A 16,019-nucleotide genomic window follows, 5' to 3' on the forward strand; every position below is an offset into this window, starting at 1 on the left:
CTGGATCATAGATTAGGCCCACCTCCACCATTTCTGTAAAATACCCAAAGATATTTTAAAAAATATTATCCCCACACACTCACCCTTGGAGTCTCTTCCAGAGGCTCTGGCAATGACAGAGTCATTAAGAGTATCTAAAAGTCTCATCTCAACTCAGGAGCAAGAAACTCATCCACCCCTGGCAAAAACAGCTCAAGGATAAATTCCAAACACCCAAATGTTATTTTCTTCACCCCACAAACGCAGGAACGTTACACAATCATGACACAAGCTTGGATGACATCCCCCGGCGATCAGATGGTAGGTGTTTTTACTGGTGCCTCCTTACATCAGGGTTCTTAACAGCACCATAATACTGAATGGGAACCCTCAGCAATAGAGCCCCAATTGTAAGCGACAAGGCTCACTTCATAAACCCCAACCACTTTCTTACTGAAGAGATGTTGTATTAAGGCAATTCTGTTGATATAACCATTATGCATTTATATTCCCTTTAAAGATAAATGATACTTTTATGAAGAATGAACTACACACAAAATACTATCTGCCTTGGAAAGATGCCAAGATACACACTTGTGCTAAAAGATACAAAACAACTAGCTACCAATATCTCTTTCAACACAAACAAGTGGCATACAGAATTTGCTTTTGCCTACCAGGGTAATCTTAACAAAGAAAACAAAATTATTAAGTATTACACTGTTAGGAAATGCCCCAAGAAATAGAAAGTGTACCTTGCAAGAATTATTCTACGTTTACGGTAGAGCTTAGGATATTTAAGTTTGAATTTAAATTATGATACAATGTAATATTATATGAATAGTATCAATTAGAATAATCTCATTGCAAGGGGAAAAATACCAACATTCATTTGTTGAATATGTATTGACAGGTGCTTTGATACACAGAGGAATATGAACAGACACTGTCTCAACCAGTTCAGAGTCTTAGGGAAAACAGACATACAGTCATAAAAACAACAACATGGTAAGTACTATAATTATGCAGTGCTCTATGCTGGGAAACACCAACATTTTAGAAGCTAGTAGATCCCAGTGTCATCTCCAAGTTAAAAAACAATATATATAAGATGATTCTGTTTATGTTAAACAACAAACCAACCAGATGATATGGAAACAGGTTAGTCCAAGAGACCCATCAAAGGATTAACCATGTGTCACCTCTGGGAAAGGGAGTGAAAAGAAGATGGTCAAAAAAATCTTTTACCTTTCAATTTTACAAACCATTGGAGTCTCTTAATTTTTTATAAGGATATGCTCATATGATACTTGAGTAATGAAAAAATAATTGGAGCATGAAGCAGAGAAGAAGCCAGCCAAGCAGACTGAGAAATGAGCGAAAGTAGAAGGAAACCCAGAAGAGGGTGGCGTCATGCAAGTCCCAGGGGGTAAGAGCCGAGAGGGTGGGCTGGTCAACCACATCATCAGGTGAAGAGGATGAGGCCCCACACAAGGACCCATCATGCAGGAGGAGGAGTCTGTACTTTAGGGTATGACTGTCTCAATAGAACAGCAGCACTGGAAACAAGACTGAAGCTGGGTGTAAAGTAACACTAGAGCAGAGGGAATGAAAGGGCAGGTGTAGATCAAAATCCACAGACAGGTAACATACAGGAGTGAAGAGGGCCAGACGCAAGCAAAATCATGGTACACCCGCTGTCTCTTTCATTTTCCCAAGGGGGTCCAGAAAAATACTTCTCCGTCTTATAAAAACCAACAGTGCAAATGTGATGATGAGTGGCAACTTGCACTTGTGGCCATAAACTAAGGTGTAGGGAGCCACGGGGAACTGGACAAAGGGCCCAGGCACTCCCTACAGGGGCAGCCAGCAAAGCTGACAAGGGTCAGTGTGGGTACAGTGTGGCCAGATTATCCTGTTTATAGAGAGAAGCCGGAAATCTGAATGTTAAAATAATGTGAACTATCCTGACTTTTAACATTGGCTCATTTTCTCAAAAACAATGGACCAGGAGAAGGGGTACTGATGCTTAATGTATGTAGACTTCTTAATTAATGACTGTGAAAGTATGGAAATGGATAGAGTTGATGGTAATGCATTATAGTTAGTATAAATAGCATGGCTTGTTTATACATGGGATTGTGGCTGAAAGGGGTAGTCTAGGGACATAAATGTCAATTGAAAGAAAGCTAGAGGACAATCAAAGGACTGAATAACATAATGGACCTGGATATGGATGAGGATTGTGGTTAACAGTATAAATACAAGAATACTGTCCTATGAGCTAGAACAAATGTACATCACTATTACAAGGTGCCAAGAATATGGTGATGGGTGGGAAAAATACAGTTAATGTAATTTACAGACTACAGTTAACAGCAATATTGTAACATTCTTACATCAATGTCGAAGAAGGTACTATATCAACACTAGGGGTCAATAATAGGGGCGTATGGGATTTTTTTTCTTTTGGACTAAGGAAAACATCCAAAAATTTAGTGAGGTGATGACTGCACAACTTTGTGATGAAAGTGGGGGCCACTTACTATGCATTTTGTATGTAGTGTACAAGGCATGAGACCGTATAATACAGGGAACCACATGGTGGAAGATGGACTGTGGTTAACAGTATAAATATGACAGTGTTCTCTCATGAACTATAACAAATGTACAATACTAATACAGGGTGTTAATGATAAGAGGTATATTGAAAAAAACATACCAAATGTATACTACAGACCATAGTTAGTGGTAATAGCCTGATGATGTTCTTTCATATTTTGTAACAAATATTCCACAACAATGCAAGGTTTTGGTGGGCAGTGATGTATGAGAAACAATGCATGATTGTTTCGTAAGCTCCCAACGTCTCTAATAAAATATATATATATATATATTTAATATATATTAAAAACAAAAAACCACTCGACTAGGCAAAACTATGTGTAGGGGCCACCTCTGTCACTGAGTTTCTAAAAAAGATAAGCACTGAAGGAATAATGTCAGTTAAAATTTTTGTTCTTTCTCCCTTTCTCTTTTTTAATAGGAGAGCTTTTTACAAGTTGCTAGGCTGAGAGCAAAGAGCCAATGGATAAAAATGATCCCCATGTCCTTATTTTTTAAATCTCCAGTGTTTGAACTAAAACAGAAGTTGCTTTCTTTTAAGATTCTACACACTCACATGCTCTGTTGATAAACATTTAATCCAAACTTTCATGCCATGCTAACAGAACAGACCTCAGTTAATTGTCACAGTGTTAAAATACGTGTTTGGGGGGGAAGCACAAATTAACTAGTAATTTTAAAAAGGAAAACATGAAGAAGGACAAAAAATTCTCACTGAAAATACATAAACACAGGAGTTGACTTTCAGTTTATCAAATTTCCTCCGGAAAGAACTTCCTATTTGCAACTGACTTATATTAAAACAACACACCCAAAAATGTCATGAGAATGCCATTTTTAATCAGTTCACCATATCACTATGTCTCAGGAAGTGAAAGTAAAAAGTCCATAAGGTTTTAACTATGGATACAAAACATTCAGAAGTGAAATTACATTTTAAAGTGAGGAAATGGTTTGAAAAGCATGGCTTCCAAAGGGAAGGTATCAACAGTTAATACCAAGTGATAGCATACTCATTAAAAACTTCATTGTAAACTTTTGAAAATGGAAAAACACCTGTTTCAAGATGTGAAGAAACTATTTGGCAATGACTCATCTGACAGTGTCATTGGGTAGGCCATTGTCACAGAATCTATTTTAAGCTCACTTTCCTATCTCTGGTCTTCATAGTTTAGAAAGGAGTAATTTGGATTATGATAAATGTTAGTGCCTCAATTTCCAAATGATTTTCCTCCTGATCAAACAGGTATAATCTCAGGCATATAGAAAGAACTTGTGAGAAAGCTCTCTGGACATGAGGCTTAAGCTTCTGCTGAATTTTGGGAGAACATTTCAAGCCCATCATTGACTCGAACAGAAGGCTGCACAGCATCCTATTAACATCTGCTGACGTTCTTACCTGTGGCTCCTGGTGCCTCTGTCTTTCTATCTGTAGTATCTTTCTCTGCCCTGTGTATCTTGTCCATGACTCATATATATTTCTGCTCTAGCCTGTCTTTCCCTCTTCGCTCTGTCCCATCTATTTTGACTTATTCATTACTCTAGATTTTGCTTTGTATTTTCTTAGGTTTGGGTTTAGCTGTTTTGCTTCTCTAGTCTCTTATCTCCTCTTCCATTTCTGACCCTTTTCCCTCCACCACTCTGCCTAAATTAACAACAGCTTTCAGTCAAGGTGTTACCATGTAGCCACAAAATGCTTTCTTGTACAGTCTCACCACTAACATTTTTACTTGTATCAGGTCCACAACTTCACACACTGAACCAGCAAGTTTGCAGCAAGCATCCATTTTTTTTCCTACTTGTGACAAATGACCTGTTTAAAGTTCCCTGTATGTTTCTTTCTTTCTTTTTTGTTTTTTTAGGAGGTACTGGTGATCAAACCTGGGACCTCATACATGGGAAGCAGGCGCTCAACCACTTGAGCTATATCTGCTCCCCAGCTCCCTGTACTTTAGAAGCTCCTCTGAGCTCCTATGTCATTTCTGTGCATGACAGGCATTCCCTCAGATTAGGCCAGACCTAATGTGGGGCTACCTTGAACCATCGTAAAACCTGCTGAAAGACTGAAGGAGTCAGAAAGCCATTGCTTCTGATGTATCTAATCAGAGGGCTGGGCTTACTAGGACAGTGGACAAAGGGGCCCAGGCAGCTGTGTGTTTCCAAACCAGACAAAGAATATGCTCCACAAGCCTCTGGGAAGACATCCCCTTTCCCACTTTGCTACTATACTTTCAAGATCCTTGCTGAAAACACTTTAACTGCAGTTAGTTCATGATTCAACAACTTGAAGATATTTTGTGCTTCCCATCTAAATAAACTGGGCAACTGGAATAATGTGGAAACCCTGGGATTTACATTATTTAGGTACAGCATCACATGGGAGAAAGAGCGCAGTGTTTATCATTAGACCTGGGCTCAAGCCGTAGCTTTCTCTCTAGAGCACGATACCAGGCAGGTTACTTGACGTTTCTGACTTGTTTTTTCATCATTAAAGATATCAATACCTACCACACAGGATTTCTGTGAGGATTAAATTACACGCAGTAATATATAAAAGTGCTTAGTACAGCACAGCAATAAACAGTGGTGTAAGGGAATGAAAATTGATATCACATTATCCCAGGCTCCCTCCTCCCCCAGGCCGCTAACAGGGATGCTGTGTGGCCTTTTCGTTCTTCCTCTTACCCACCCTTTGGGCAGGTCTTGATCCTGGCTTGTCTGGGGGACGTTTTGTGATGCAGAATCAGGAGAGGAGGAGGCAGAGGAAGTGGTCATGGGTAGGAAGAGTTGGGGAGACTAGTTTGTAAGGGCTGTAGCATGTAAAGCAAGGTGCTGAGAGGAAAACGGGTTTAAAGAAGTAGCGCTGCAGATTCCACTATGGTACTGAGAAATACAAGTCAAGAATTTGTTACTTTGAAATGATTATTGTCACTGGACAGTATTTCTTTGACTCTCTCGTCATTCTGAAACTGGATCATGTGAGTGTGGATACAAAAGGGTGAGGGTGAGTATTATACAGCTTTATTATTATTTAAGTTATTTAAACCTGGGAGTGGAGGCGAGTCCCTAAGCAAGTGGGAAGGGGAAGTGAAAAACAACTGAGTTGCCTGTCTCATTGTAAAAGGAATGTGCGGAGGCCCTGGGAGGTGGGTGACTGATGGTCAGAGGGCCGGGTGCCAGGGCCCACTGCCGGCCCCTGATTCACTCGATTCTGTGACTCAAGAACAGCTCTGTGTTTCAGTCTCATCCCTTGTAAAACAGCAGGATGGGAAGCATTATTATGGCACACCAATTGGCCTTTTAAAAGTCAGCCAGGTTTGCCAGTAGCTGGGTCTTTCCTTCTGGCTTCTACTGATGCCTAAGCACACACAAAGAAATTCTAGAGCTAGCCCTGGGTAAACTGCAAAATCATTTAAGAAAAGTTTCAAAAGGATCATCCGGTTAACCCCTCTCCATCCGAACAGTCCAGAAAGATATGAGTAGACTTTCTTTAAAATATCCATTAATTATGTACTTAATTTTCTAACAACTCATAATAAAACAGTTCGTGTTTTTCTTTTGCTGCATTCTAAAATTATACACCTTCCCGTGCATTCCCAATTCCCCTTTTCTTACTATTTTGTTCTTCCATCCTTCTATCAACTAGATGATTTACTTATACATGATGTGTATGGCTTATTGTCTGATCTCCCTTCCCCCAACTAGAATAAACTATCCTGTTTAGTGATTTATCCTAAGTATCTGGAATAGTCACCTACTAAACCAGGCACTCATATTGAATACTAGATACTAAACATTTGTAATTTGAAGTTGAATTCTTTTTTGTTTAATCTTTGATAAAAACACAAACCTATAGAGCTGGAAGGGACTTTAATAACCCTCCCACCTTAGAGGCAAGAAGACTGAAGCCCCCTAAGTGAAGTTGCTTAGATGAGGTTATGCCAGGAGTTTTCTAAGCCCTCAGTCAGTCCTCTTTAAACCTCATCTCAGTGCCTCCACGTGAAACTGCAATCCTGTGGAAACAGAGTACTTGGAGGTAGCCAATGAGAGAGGCCAAATCTCAACCCATTTAAAGCAAAGGAGTTTGCGAGAATAAGCTATGACATTTATTTACAGAACAGCAAAGTCTCATATAATAATACCAGTTTGCACATCATAGCAGCTTTCATCTAAGGAGCTCAAAGAGCTTATGAAATCCTCATCACACAATGTAAGTATTTGCTCCCGATCAAAAAAGCTAAGAGGCTGGGTGTTCTATGGCCCTTACTGCAGATGGGTTCAAAGCCTCTGGCCTCCCTGTCTTCTCCATAGTTTTTCTCACTCTTATCAGTAGCAAAAACCACTTAATAAGGTTACAACAGTGGGAGAAAACTCAGTTCATTTTCTTTCAGACTCCCCCTAAAACCATTCAGGCCCATGCCTATTTTTTAAGCCAGTACATAGCAAAATATGACAGTGGGCATTCAGGGTGTCCTGTTATGCCTCCTTCCAGGTCACCAATAGTAGGACTTCCTGAGCTAGTTCTAGAGGAACTAGCAACATTTTCAAAACACAGATGCTTTCTGGGTTAGGGAATTACTTTTTCCTTCCCCAGTTTACTGCCTTTGCCCCACATACCCCTTCCATCTATGCAAGATAAATCAACCTGGTTGGAATTTTTACCTACTCACACAATTATAGTGTTTACAATTACTCCTCAATTATTTAAGAACTACAGTAAGGGCCAATTTGATTGAGTCAACACAACAAGCCCTACAGAAGAGCCCACTACAATTTAACTAGGTGGCATTCTTTCTTTGGGGACATGAGGAAAGTTTACTCAACAGTTCTTAAAATCTAATACACCTCATTATAAAACTTTACCAGCCCCCTTATTTGGCTGAGGCCAGACGGCTTCCCTTCTCTGTCATCTTTTCAAATGAAATGACCATCTAACCAATGCAGACTAAATGACTTCACCACAACGGCTTCTTCACTCCATGCCAAGGTTAAAGCATCAGTTCCAAGCTGAGGAACTCTTGCTACAGCCTTGTTGTGGACCCAGTAAGTTTCTACCTCTCCTGAAGTTCCTGGGACAGCACTGTGGACCTTGCCCTTGGGTGGGAAGCTGTGTGGTCAACTCCACTGCCAGCATCCTGACATTTGCTGGCTCCTTGGGAAAATCCTTTCTGAGCTCAGGATTTTCCACCACGTTTTCTGAGAAACCCATGTATTATGGGATATTAATAGGTAGAAAAAAGAATTCTGTGAGCAAATAAGTTTGTGGAACTTGGGCATAAAAATAAGTTAAACTTGATGTATACATCTTCAAAAAAAATACAATTTACAAAAATGATGTGGGGGGTGGGGAGTGGATTTTATGGGAACCTCTTATGTTTCTTGTTTTTTCAAGTTTTTTAATGTAATATTCCTTGTGATCTATTAACTTTAATAAAAAAATTAAACAACAACAAAAAAATAAGTTAAACAGTCTTCTATACAGTAGTACTTCTCAGAGCCTTTAAATGCTAATGTGCATTGGGAATCCCCAAAGGTGGGATATAGTAAACAGCTTTCCCAGCTTATGAGGCCACAGAAGCCATTTTTCACAGAGCATCTTGTGGGACCAGTATGCTTCAGAACACACTCGAAGAAATGAACTACTAAACTGAAAGCTGTTAGAGAATATGAAACCCTATTTTTCACATTTACAATAAAGTCAAGATTCCAGAGCCTGAAGCCAGACTTTCAAAACAGTTTTATCTCACCATCAATTCTCTGATAGAGGAGAACCAGATTCTATCCCCAACTGTGCCACTTCCTTGCTAAAGCAAGTCCCTACTATCTCTGGGTTTCAGATATATGAGAATAACACCTGCCCAACCCATCTCACAGGTTTGTGGTGAAATCTAATGAGAAACATATATGAAAGATCCTGAAAGGTATCAAGTGATACGAAAAATGTAGCACTTTGCTTATTAAAGTATAGCAGACAACCTAAGGCAGAGAGGCACGGTCTTTCACATTAACAGTTCAGAGTATCTATTATGTACCAAAGAGACACCAATAAGCATAGACAAGAAAGAGAGGGGAATAGAAGGATCACAGATTGAGTATTAGTTGTGTAGCAAAAAAAGAGCAAAAGCCTGGGAGATGGGGAATCAGAAAACATTGGTTCCAAAGCCGACTTTACCACAGTCTGACTTTGGGCAAGCCATTTAACCTCCTTGATTTTCAGTCTGCCCAGATGTCAAATGCGGTAGTTGGAGAGATCATCTAAAATCACTTCCAATTACGTGTGCCTATGAAATATTGAAACTGACACTTCCACGGGAACCTGCACAATTCCTCCATCAGATACCTCAGGGCCCACTCTGTGCCTCGCTCTGGGCTTGGATGCAGAGATGAACAGATCACCATCTCTGCAAAGAGGGAGCCTCGGACATCACAGCCAGGCCGGTGAGCTCCAGGAGATGGGCTGCTCATATGGGGGACAGAAGGGACTTAGCTTCCTGTGTATTAGTTTCCTAGTCCCTTGCCCACCCATTTTAAAAAGGGATTTCCAAAGTAACTTTCCTAAACTACTGACTCAATGGAGCCGGTAACTTTTCCCCAGTGAGGAAAAGTTGCTAAATTAACAGACATGTAGGACTCCAGAGAAGTAAGACTGCACCACAAGTTCTGTGACTCCAGCACAGAAAATGTGAGATGCCCAAAACGACTGCTTGTCGGCAGAATGACACTGTCCAAGACATCCTCTTAGCGGGGCAGAGGGCTGGGGGTGCAGGAACATGGAAGAAACATGGAAGGACAGAATGTTTCCTGGGGAGAGAAACCATCCCTGGGCAATGGGAGTAAGCGAGCCAGCACCATGGAGAAGGAGCTGGAGTTTGAGCTCATGTGTGGGATGGAGATCCACTGAAGGAAGTACAGGGAAAAGTGAAAGTGCACTTATGTCAGCCAGACCACAAGGAGGGAAGACTGTGAGTCAGAAAGGAGCAGCAGTGTGGTGCTGGGAGGAAGAGGTACAGAGAGGAGGGAATCTGAACAGTTTAAATGACAGTGAGTTTAAGGCTCACCCTAAGGTAGTGTTGATAAATGATAGTGTTGAGACAACATGTGATAAAAAGTAATCAATATATTAGATTAGACACATGGAGTCAGAAAGTAAGCTTGTTCGAAGGGAAGTGTAAGTCTTTTGGGAGGCGGATAGAGGGAGAAGTTGATGATACCCTACAAAGAATGAGGAAACAATGGGATGACCTAGAAATCAGTGGTAATGGAAAAGTGATCTCAGTTTCTACTGAATTGGCAATGAAGACGCTGAATTAAAATATCCTACGGAGGAAGTAGAGGTAGCTCAGTGGTTTGACTGCCCGCTTCCCATATATGAGGTCCTGGGTTCAAGCCCTGGTACCTCCTAAAAACAAACAAACAAAAAACCCAACTCTCATTGGGGAGCAAATGTAGCTCAGTGGTTAAGCACCTGTTTCCCGCGTACAAGGTCCTGGGTTCTATCCTGATACTTTTTAAAAAATGTCCTATGGAGAAAAGGTGCAAATAAAAATGGAGCCAAACGAGTCATGGGAGAGAGTAGGCCAAGGAGGGTGTTCAAAGCAGAAGGGCTATTTATACAATTTACATTTAGAACAAAGACTTGGATTCTTGGGGTCCATGAATATGCCTTCAGGAAATTCAGAAACCTGAATAGCATACTGTATCTGTGTATGTATGTGTGTTTGAGCCTATGTACATTTTTTCTGGGGGAGGTTCGCTTTTCAATAGACTGTCAAAAGTCTCAAAAGGTTTAATTGGTAGTAAGATCTGCAGCATTTGATTGAAGGTTTTTCTGTTATCTGCTGGACAAATATCCATATTAGAGCATGTTAAGACTAAGATGCTAAAATTGTATTGCCAAATTTAAGAGCCAAAGAATACTCTCCTATCATTTTGTCAAAATTAAGGCATAACACTCCCAAGACTATTGGCAATGGCAAGCATATTTAAATCTTTTAAATTAAAAAGGTTCAAATCATGTTTAAAACTTTACAAGTATAGGTTCCTTGCAAAGGTTTAATATGTAAGGTTCTTCTTTAACACAAGGATACCTGAATCTGTTAATATTCACAGCTAGATTCAAAGGCCCTGTCAAAAACGGTTATTGGAGCTACTTTTTAACAGCCATGACCTTTTCCCACCACAAAAAAGATGTTATCAAGTTAACGGTGCAGCAACAACTACAAATACATGACATGCCTATGTTACTATAAATAAATATTGCACATTTTCTCAACCCATTTAATTACCATTCACCTAAAGCAGTGCAATTAAGAAACTGCCTGCTGAACTCTGAAAATGGGAAAAGCCCTCCTCTTTCTCTTCGGTAGTTTTACAATTTAACAATAGACTTAATGAAGCCTTTTAAAAGAAGGCCAATTACATTAATATGACCAGGGCATGTAAAATTTCATTGCACAGATACTCCTGGTATCTGAAGGTTTAAATGCCTCATCACACCCTGGAGAAGAGTCGGAGCAAAAAATAAAGACAAGTCACAATTTTCTGAGTATACAATTTAAGTCTGGATTTAATCTACCCACATATGTCAGGACTCCATTAAGAAGGCACAGTTGGTATCAGATAAATCATGAAATAGCCCTAGAAGGGCTGCTGGCTTGTTGAATATGAATTAACATCATAACCCACACCTTGGTGATGCCAAGCTTACAATTATATACATTGATCTAACCTTTTTCCTTAAAAAAAAAGATACGGGATGTAAAAAATAAAGTCCACTCTTTGGGAAACTGCCTGGGACTGTAGCACCCATTATCTTCAAGTACCTCCAGATATAGTGCCCAGTGATTGGTGTTGCTTTTTTTTCATCAATTGCCTGATAGTTCTGCACATTATCTTCCCACACACACACCTTTTTTGGGGTCCATATTCCTTTATTTTCTCTTCAGAATAGAAAGGCAACTTAGTACAAACATTTCAAACTACATCACTCCTCCACCCCAAGTGACTGGTTTTTGTTAAATTTATTCCCAAGTATTTTGTAATATTCTGTCACTATTGTACGTTGTTTCTTTTTTTGTATTATTGTTTCTTTAACCTCATTTTCCAGTTATTTGCTGCTTATAGAAATATAATTGACTTTTATATATTAAGCTTGTATCCTATGACTTTACTAAGTTCATTTTAGTTCTTTCTTGTAATTGTTTTATACATTCCTTAGGATTTGTCTATGTAAACTATCATGTCCTAGACAAAAAGAATAGCTTTAATCTCATAATCTGTAAAAAATGTTCCATCACGGTCGTGTTGATAGAAGGGTGCTGTATGGGAATTCTGCACATATGCATGATTGTTTTTTAAACAACTTCTGTCATAAAAATATATTTTAAAAATAATAATATGGTGGGTTAGGGGAAAATACACCAAATGTAAGATACTTTGGTTAGCAGTAATATTTTGAGGATGCTTAATCATTAAAAATGTTTTACAACAATGCAAGGTATTGGTGGTAGGTTGAGGTATGAGATCCTTGTATGATGTCATGTATGTTTGTTCTATAAGTTCACAACTATTACTATATGCTTATTGTTTATGTTTATGTATGAGTGGATACACTTCAATAAATTAAAAAATTTTAAAAAAGAATACTTTATTTCTTCCTATGTGATCTTTAAGCCTTTTGGTTTTTTTCTTGCTCTCCTTTTTTTTTTTTTTTAAGAGCTATAACAGCAAAGAAGTTCCTACTGCTGCACTCTGGTTTGTTCCATGCCATTTCTGGCCAGTATAGAGGCCGTGAAGACCAGGCAAGGGGGTCCTGTGTCCTTGAGCAGAAAGGGTCTCAGACTTTAAGGAACAAGAATTTATCATTGATTTCTTATGGTTTTTTTTGCACCTCTCAACTGACTGGAATTTGAAAAAAAGAGATATCCAAAAGAATTATTGAATCCTTGGACTTTAAAGCTGAAAGAGGCCTAAACCCCTCATCTATATGAAAACCAAGGCTTAGTATGCCCAGCGACTTGTCCAAGGCTAGTTAGAGGCAAAGGAAGAGCCTGTCATTGATGCATGAGGCCTAAGTTTCTCATCTTGGAAAGGAATAGCACCCACGAGAAGGGGCTGGTCATCAGGCCAACTCCTGCCTTTAGCAAACGGCAGGTCTAAGAGTGTAGGGGGGAGAGAGCACAGATGCTCTGAGTTCCAGTCCAAGTAGATGGGATGCCTTGAGCCCATGTGAATACAGGTATCTTTTTTCAACCTTTGCGAAATTCGTTCCCTAGTTAACATTTTCCACCATCTGCCAACCTGTTGCTGGCTGATACTGTTGAGAAAAACTTACTCTGAACCAGGTTTGAAACTAGGATCTCAGAGAATATCTCAAGCTCTATTTACACTGCTGAAGGCAAACATGATCACCTCACACCATCAAAAAGTTTTGAATGCTTGCTTTAACTTGTGAGGGTTCACGCTCAGTCCCTGAGGATTTTTGCTGAATTCTTCTCTTATTTGTACTTATCTCTCAGGTAGCAGGAATGGGCAGTGCCAAGAAAATTACCAACCTGTTTAGCAATCATATACCAGGGCAAATTAGCAAGGATGTCCTCAAATTAGCAAGCATATTTCTGTCAATCAAATACATGTATTTGAACAGCTGAAATTCTAAGACTTTTAGGAAGTCCAGTTCTTCAAATTTCCTCTTTTGTCACAGAAGTTCAAGCATTCTGACTCATAAATCACTTCTCTAAAATAACCATCAGTTGTCATTGCTAAAACAGAAGCTCTGAGAGGTGATTCAGGTTTACTGAGATGAGAGTTAGGCCACAGCTGGACAAAATAGAAACCAGATAATAAAAGAGTATCACTCACACTGTTGGGCATGTACTGGGCGAAGCCTGTTTCACCAGGAAGGGGAAGCTGGAGAGGGCAGGGACCACCACACTGTCTACCCTACTTGGGGCCTATGGTTATCTCATTTAACGGGCAAAAATTATGGAGTAGATATAACATCTTTTCGCTCCCAAGTAAGACTCCTACCACAGTTAAGGAGCTTGCATAAGATCAAATGGCTGATTAATGGTGAGTGGCAATTTGAACCCAGATTAATCTCTTCTAAATCCATTCTTTTAATTAATTTGATTATAAAAATAATATAACCACATTAACGAACACAGAGGGGAAAGCCCCTATAAGCTCATAACCCAAATACAACTGTTAGCATTTTGGTACAGTTTTTGGTAAGCTTTTCCCACACATACATTTTGCATTTAACTTTAAGCTCATATTCCACATATAATTTGGAATCCTGCTTTTTTCTACTTAACAACCTAAGCATTTGTCCAACTTACGTTATAAATTTTATAATCATTTTAACTAATATGTAATATTACATTGAGTGTCTGTATCATAGTTAACTTAATGAAATCTCAATTGTAGAAAAGAGGTTCTTCATGATTTTTTGGCAAAGCACAATTATTTCCAGCCTACTATGCTGCTTCCCCAAATACATACTGTCACCATCGAAAGTTTCAAATTGACAATACCAGTCAACATGATGAAAAACTGTGATTAACTATTCTGAAAATGCCAACATCTCTGATCTGGAATCAAATAAATCCAACTGCTATTAATGAAGGGTGACCCAAAAATAACAAGTTAAAAAAAGCTACATTTTTGAGACTCCACAGAACACATGTACTTTTAATGGTTCAACGCTCTACTTTCAGTTTCACAGGAATGCCATCAAAAAAGGTTTTCCTCATAAAAATCTAGATTTGGAAATAATGGAAATTCTTGTAGAAGGAAAAAAGTCCTGTAACTTTATGTAACAGTCAAAATTTTCAAAGGAAGCTGAAATGCTCACTAAGACTGTGCAGTAGTTCATAGTTATTTTGCTATTCAAAATGCCATAGACTCATTCTTCTCAGGTCAAATGAATGTGGAAACAACAGAGCAGCTCTGAGGGCTCACGAGATAACCCAATGAAGCAAAAGAGACAGCAAGGGAAATCCTTTGTAAGTTTATTGAATTTTATAAAAAACAGTGTGGCTGTCAGAAAAAAGCTCTGGTATTTGGTGAAGAGCAATCTCCAAAATATTTGCATGGCTCTTTGTGGATATCTGTTTTGAAAGCTTTATTAGAATCCGTGGCATCATCAGTTTGATATGGAAGCAGCACACTTAAATATTTGACATATCTGCTCCAGGTACAAGAATTAAAGACTATTCTTCACCTGGGAAAACTGAGTGAAAACAGAGAGAACTGAGCATTTCCTTTCCTACCCAGATAGACTCTGCTCCCTGCTAATAAAGCAACTACAACTGAGGCAAGATAAGCTGTCACCCTTCTGACAATGGCTTTTAAAAGTCACACCTGTCCTCTTACATCCCCAGCTCCACCTGCCCCTGACAGGGAGATGTACATCCATTTATCTTCAGTGTTTAGCTAATCTTGCACTTATCATTTCTTTAGACTCCCCCTTCTCCTAAAAGCTAATCTCTTTACTCTGGGAACGTCAAGTGGTATAACCACTTTAAAAACCAATTTGATATTATCCAATAAAACTGAAGATGTACATACCTCTTAAGACCCATAAATTCTTCTTTTAGGCCTATTCTAGAGAAACTGTTTGCAGCAGGATGCCCACTGAAGCATGTTCATAGCAGTACTGTTTAAAATAGCAAAAACGAGAAATGACCCAAATGTCCATTGTGAGGAGAAAGGATAAATAAGTTGTGATATATTCATACAAAAGAAAGTCATATAGCAGTGAAAATAAATGAATTATGCATGATGCTTCATGCATCAATAGAAAGGAATCTTAAAAAATAGATTGAAAAAAGCAAGTTGTACAAGAATATCATTTATAAAAAACCCCAAGACAACAAAACAGTAATAGATTGTTTAGCAAAACATACAGAAAACAAAAGAAAATGCAACACAAAATCCAGAACACTGGTTACTTAGAGGGAGGGGGGTAGGACTAGGGCTATACACACACATACACATGGTGCGTGCATGAGCTGCGTCATAATAAAAGCCTTTTTACACGCTGCACTGTGCCCTGGGCTTGCCTCCCTCCTGGCAGAGCTATGGCTCTCTCTGGAGCCCTAGGCTTCTCCTGCGACACCCGCGTGGTTGCGCCTTCCACAATTCTCTGCTCTAATCAAACATTATGACCCTTGAACACCCAAATGACGTCTTTTGCTCGTGACAAGGAATCACTCGGAGATTTATCGGGGCTACCATGCTGAGGGTGACAATGGGGACGTCTCCCTCAGGTGGTGCTCATTGCGCTGGGAAGGGGCGCCCCTTCCACCTGGAGTTGGGCTGCCTCTTGCTAAGTTATACCAAGGAGGTGTGGGCAGCAGGTGGCCCGGCTCTCCCTTCCTGTAGTCCCCCATGTCTCCTGCAGCTCACAAGTT

General features: G+C 39.5%; 1 protein-coding gene across 4 annotated transcripts in view; it reads right to left on the bottom strand.

Moving 5' to 3' along the window:
* FYN (FYN proto-oncogene, Src family tyrosine kinase) overlaps positions 1-16,019 on the bottom strand; it is a 224,223-nt gene that overhangs the window by 168,757 nt on the left and 39,447 nt on the right. Inside the window, exon 3 of one of the 4 annotated variants that reach the window (XM_004461228.5) lies at positions 15,175-15,262. The exons of the other annotated variants lie outside the window; for them this stretch is intronic. The gene's annotated coding sequence lies outside the window, so the exon portion shown is untranslated. The remainder of the gene's footprint in view (positions 1-15,174; positions 15,263-16,019) is intronic. 4 annotated transcript variants of the gene reach the window in all.

This window comes from Dasypus novemcinctus, chromosome 11 (assembly GCF_030445035.2).
Source record: "Dasypus novemcinctus isolate mDasNov1 chromosome 11, mDasNov1.1.hap2, whole genome shotgun sequence".
Classification (NCBI taxonomy): Eukaryota; Metazoa; Chordata; class Mammalia; order Cingulata; family Dasypodidae; genus Dasypus; species Dasypus novemcinctus.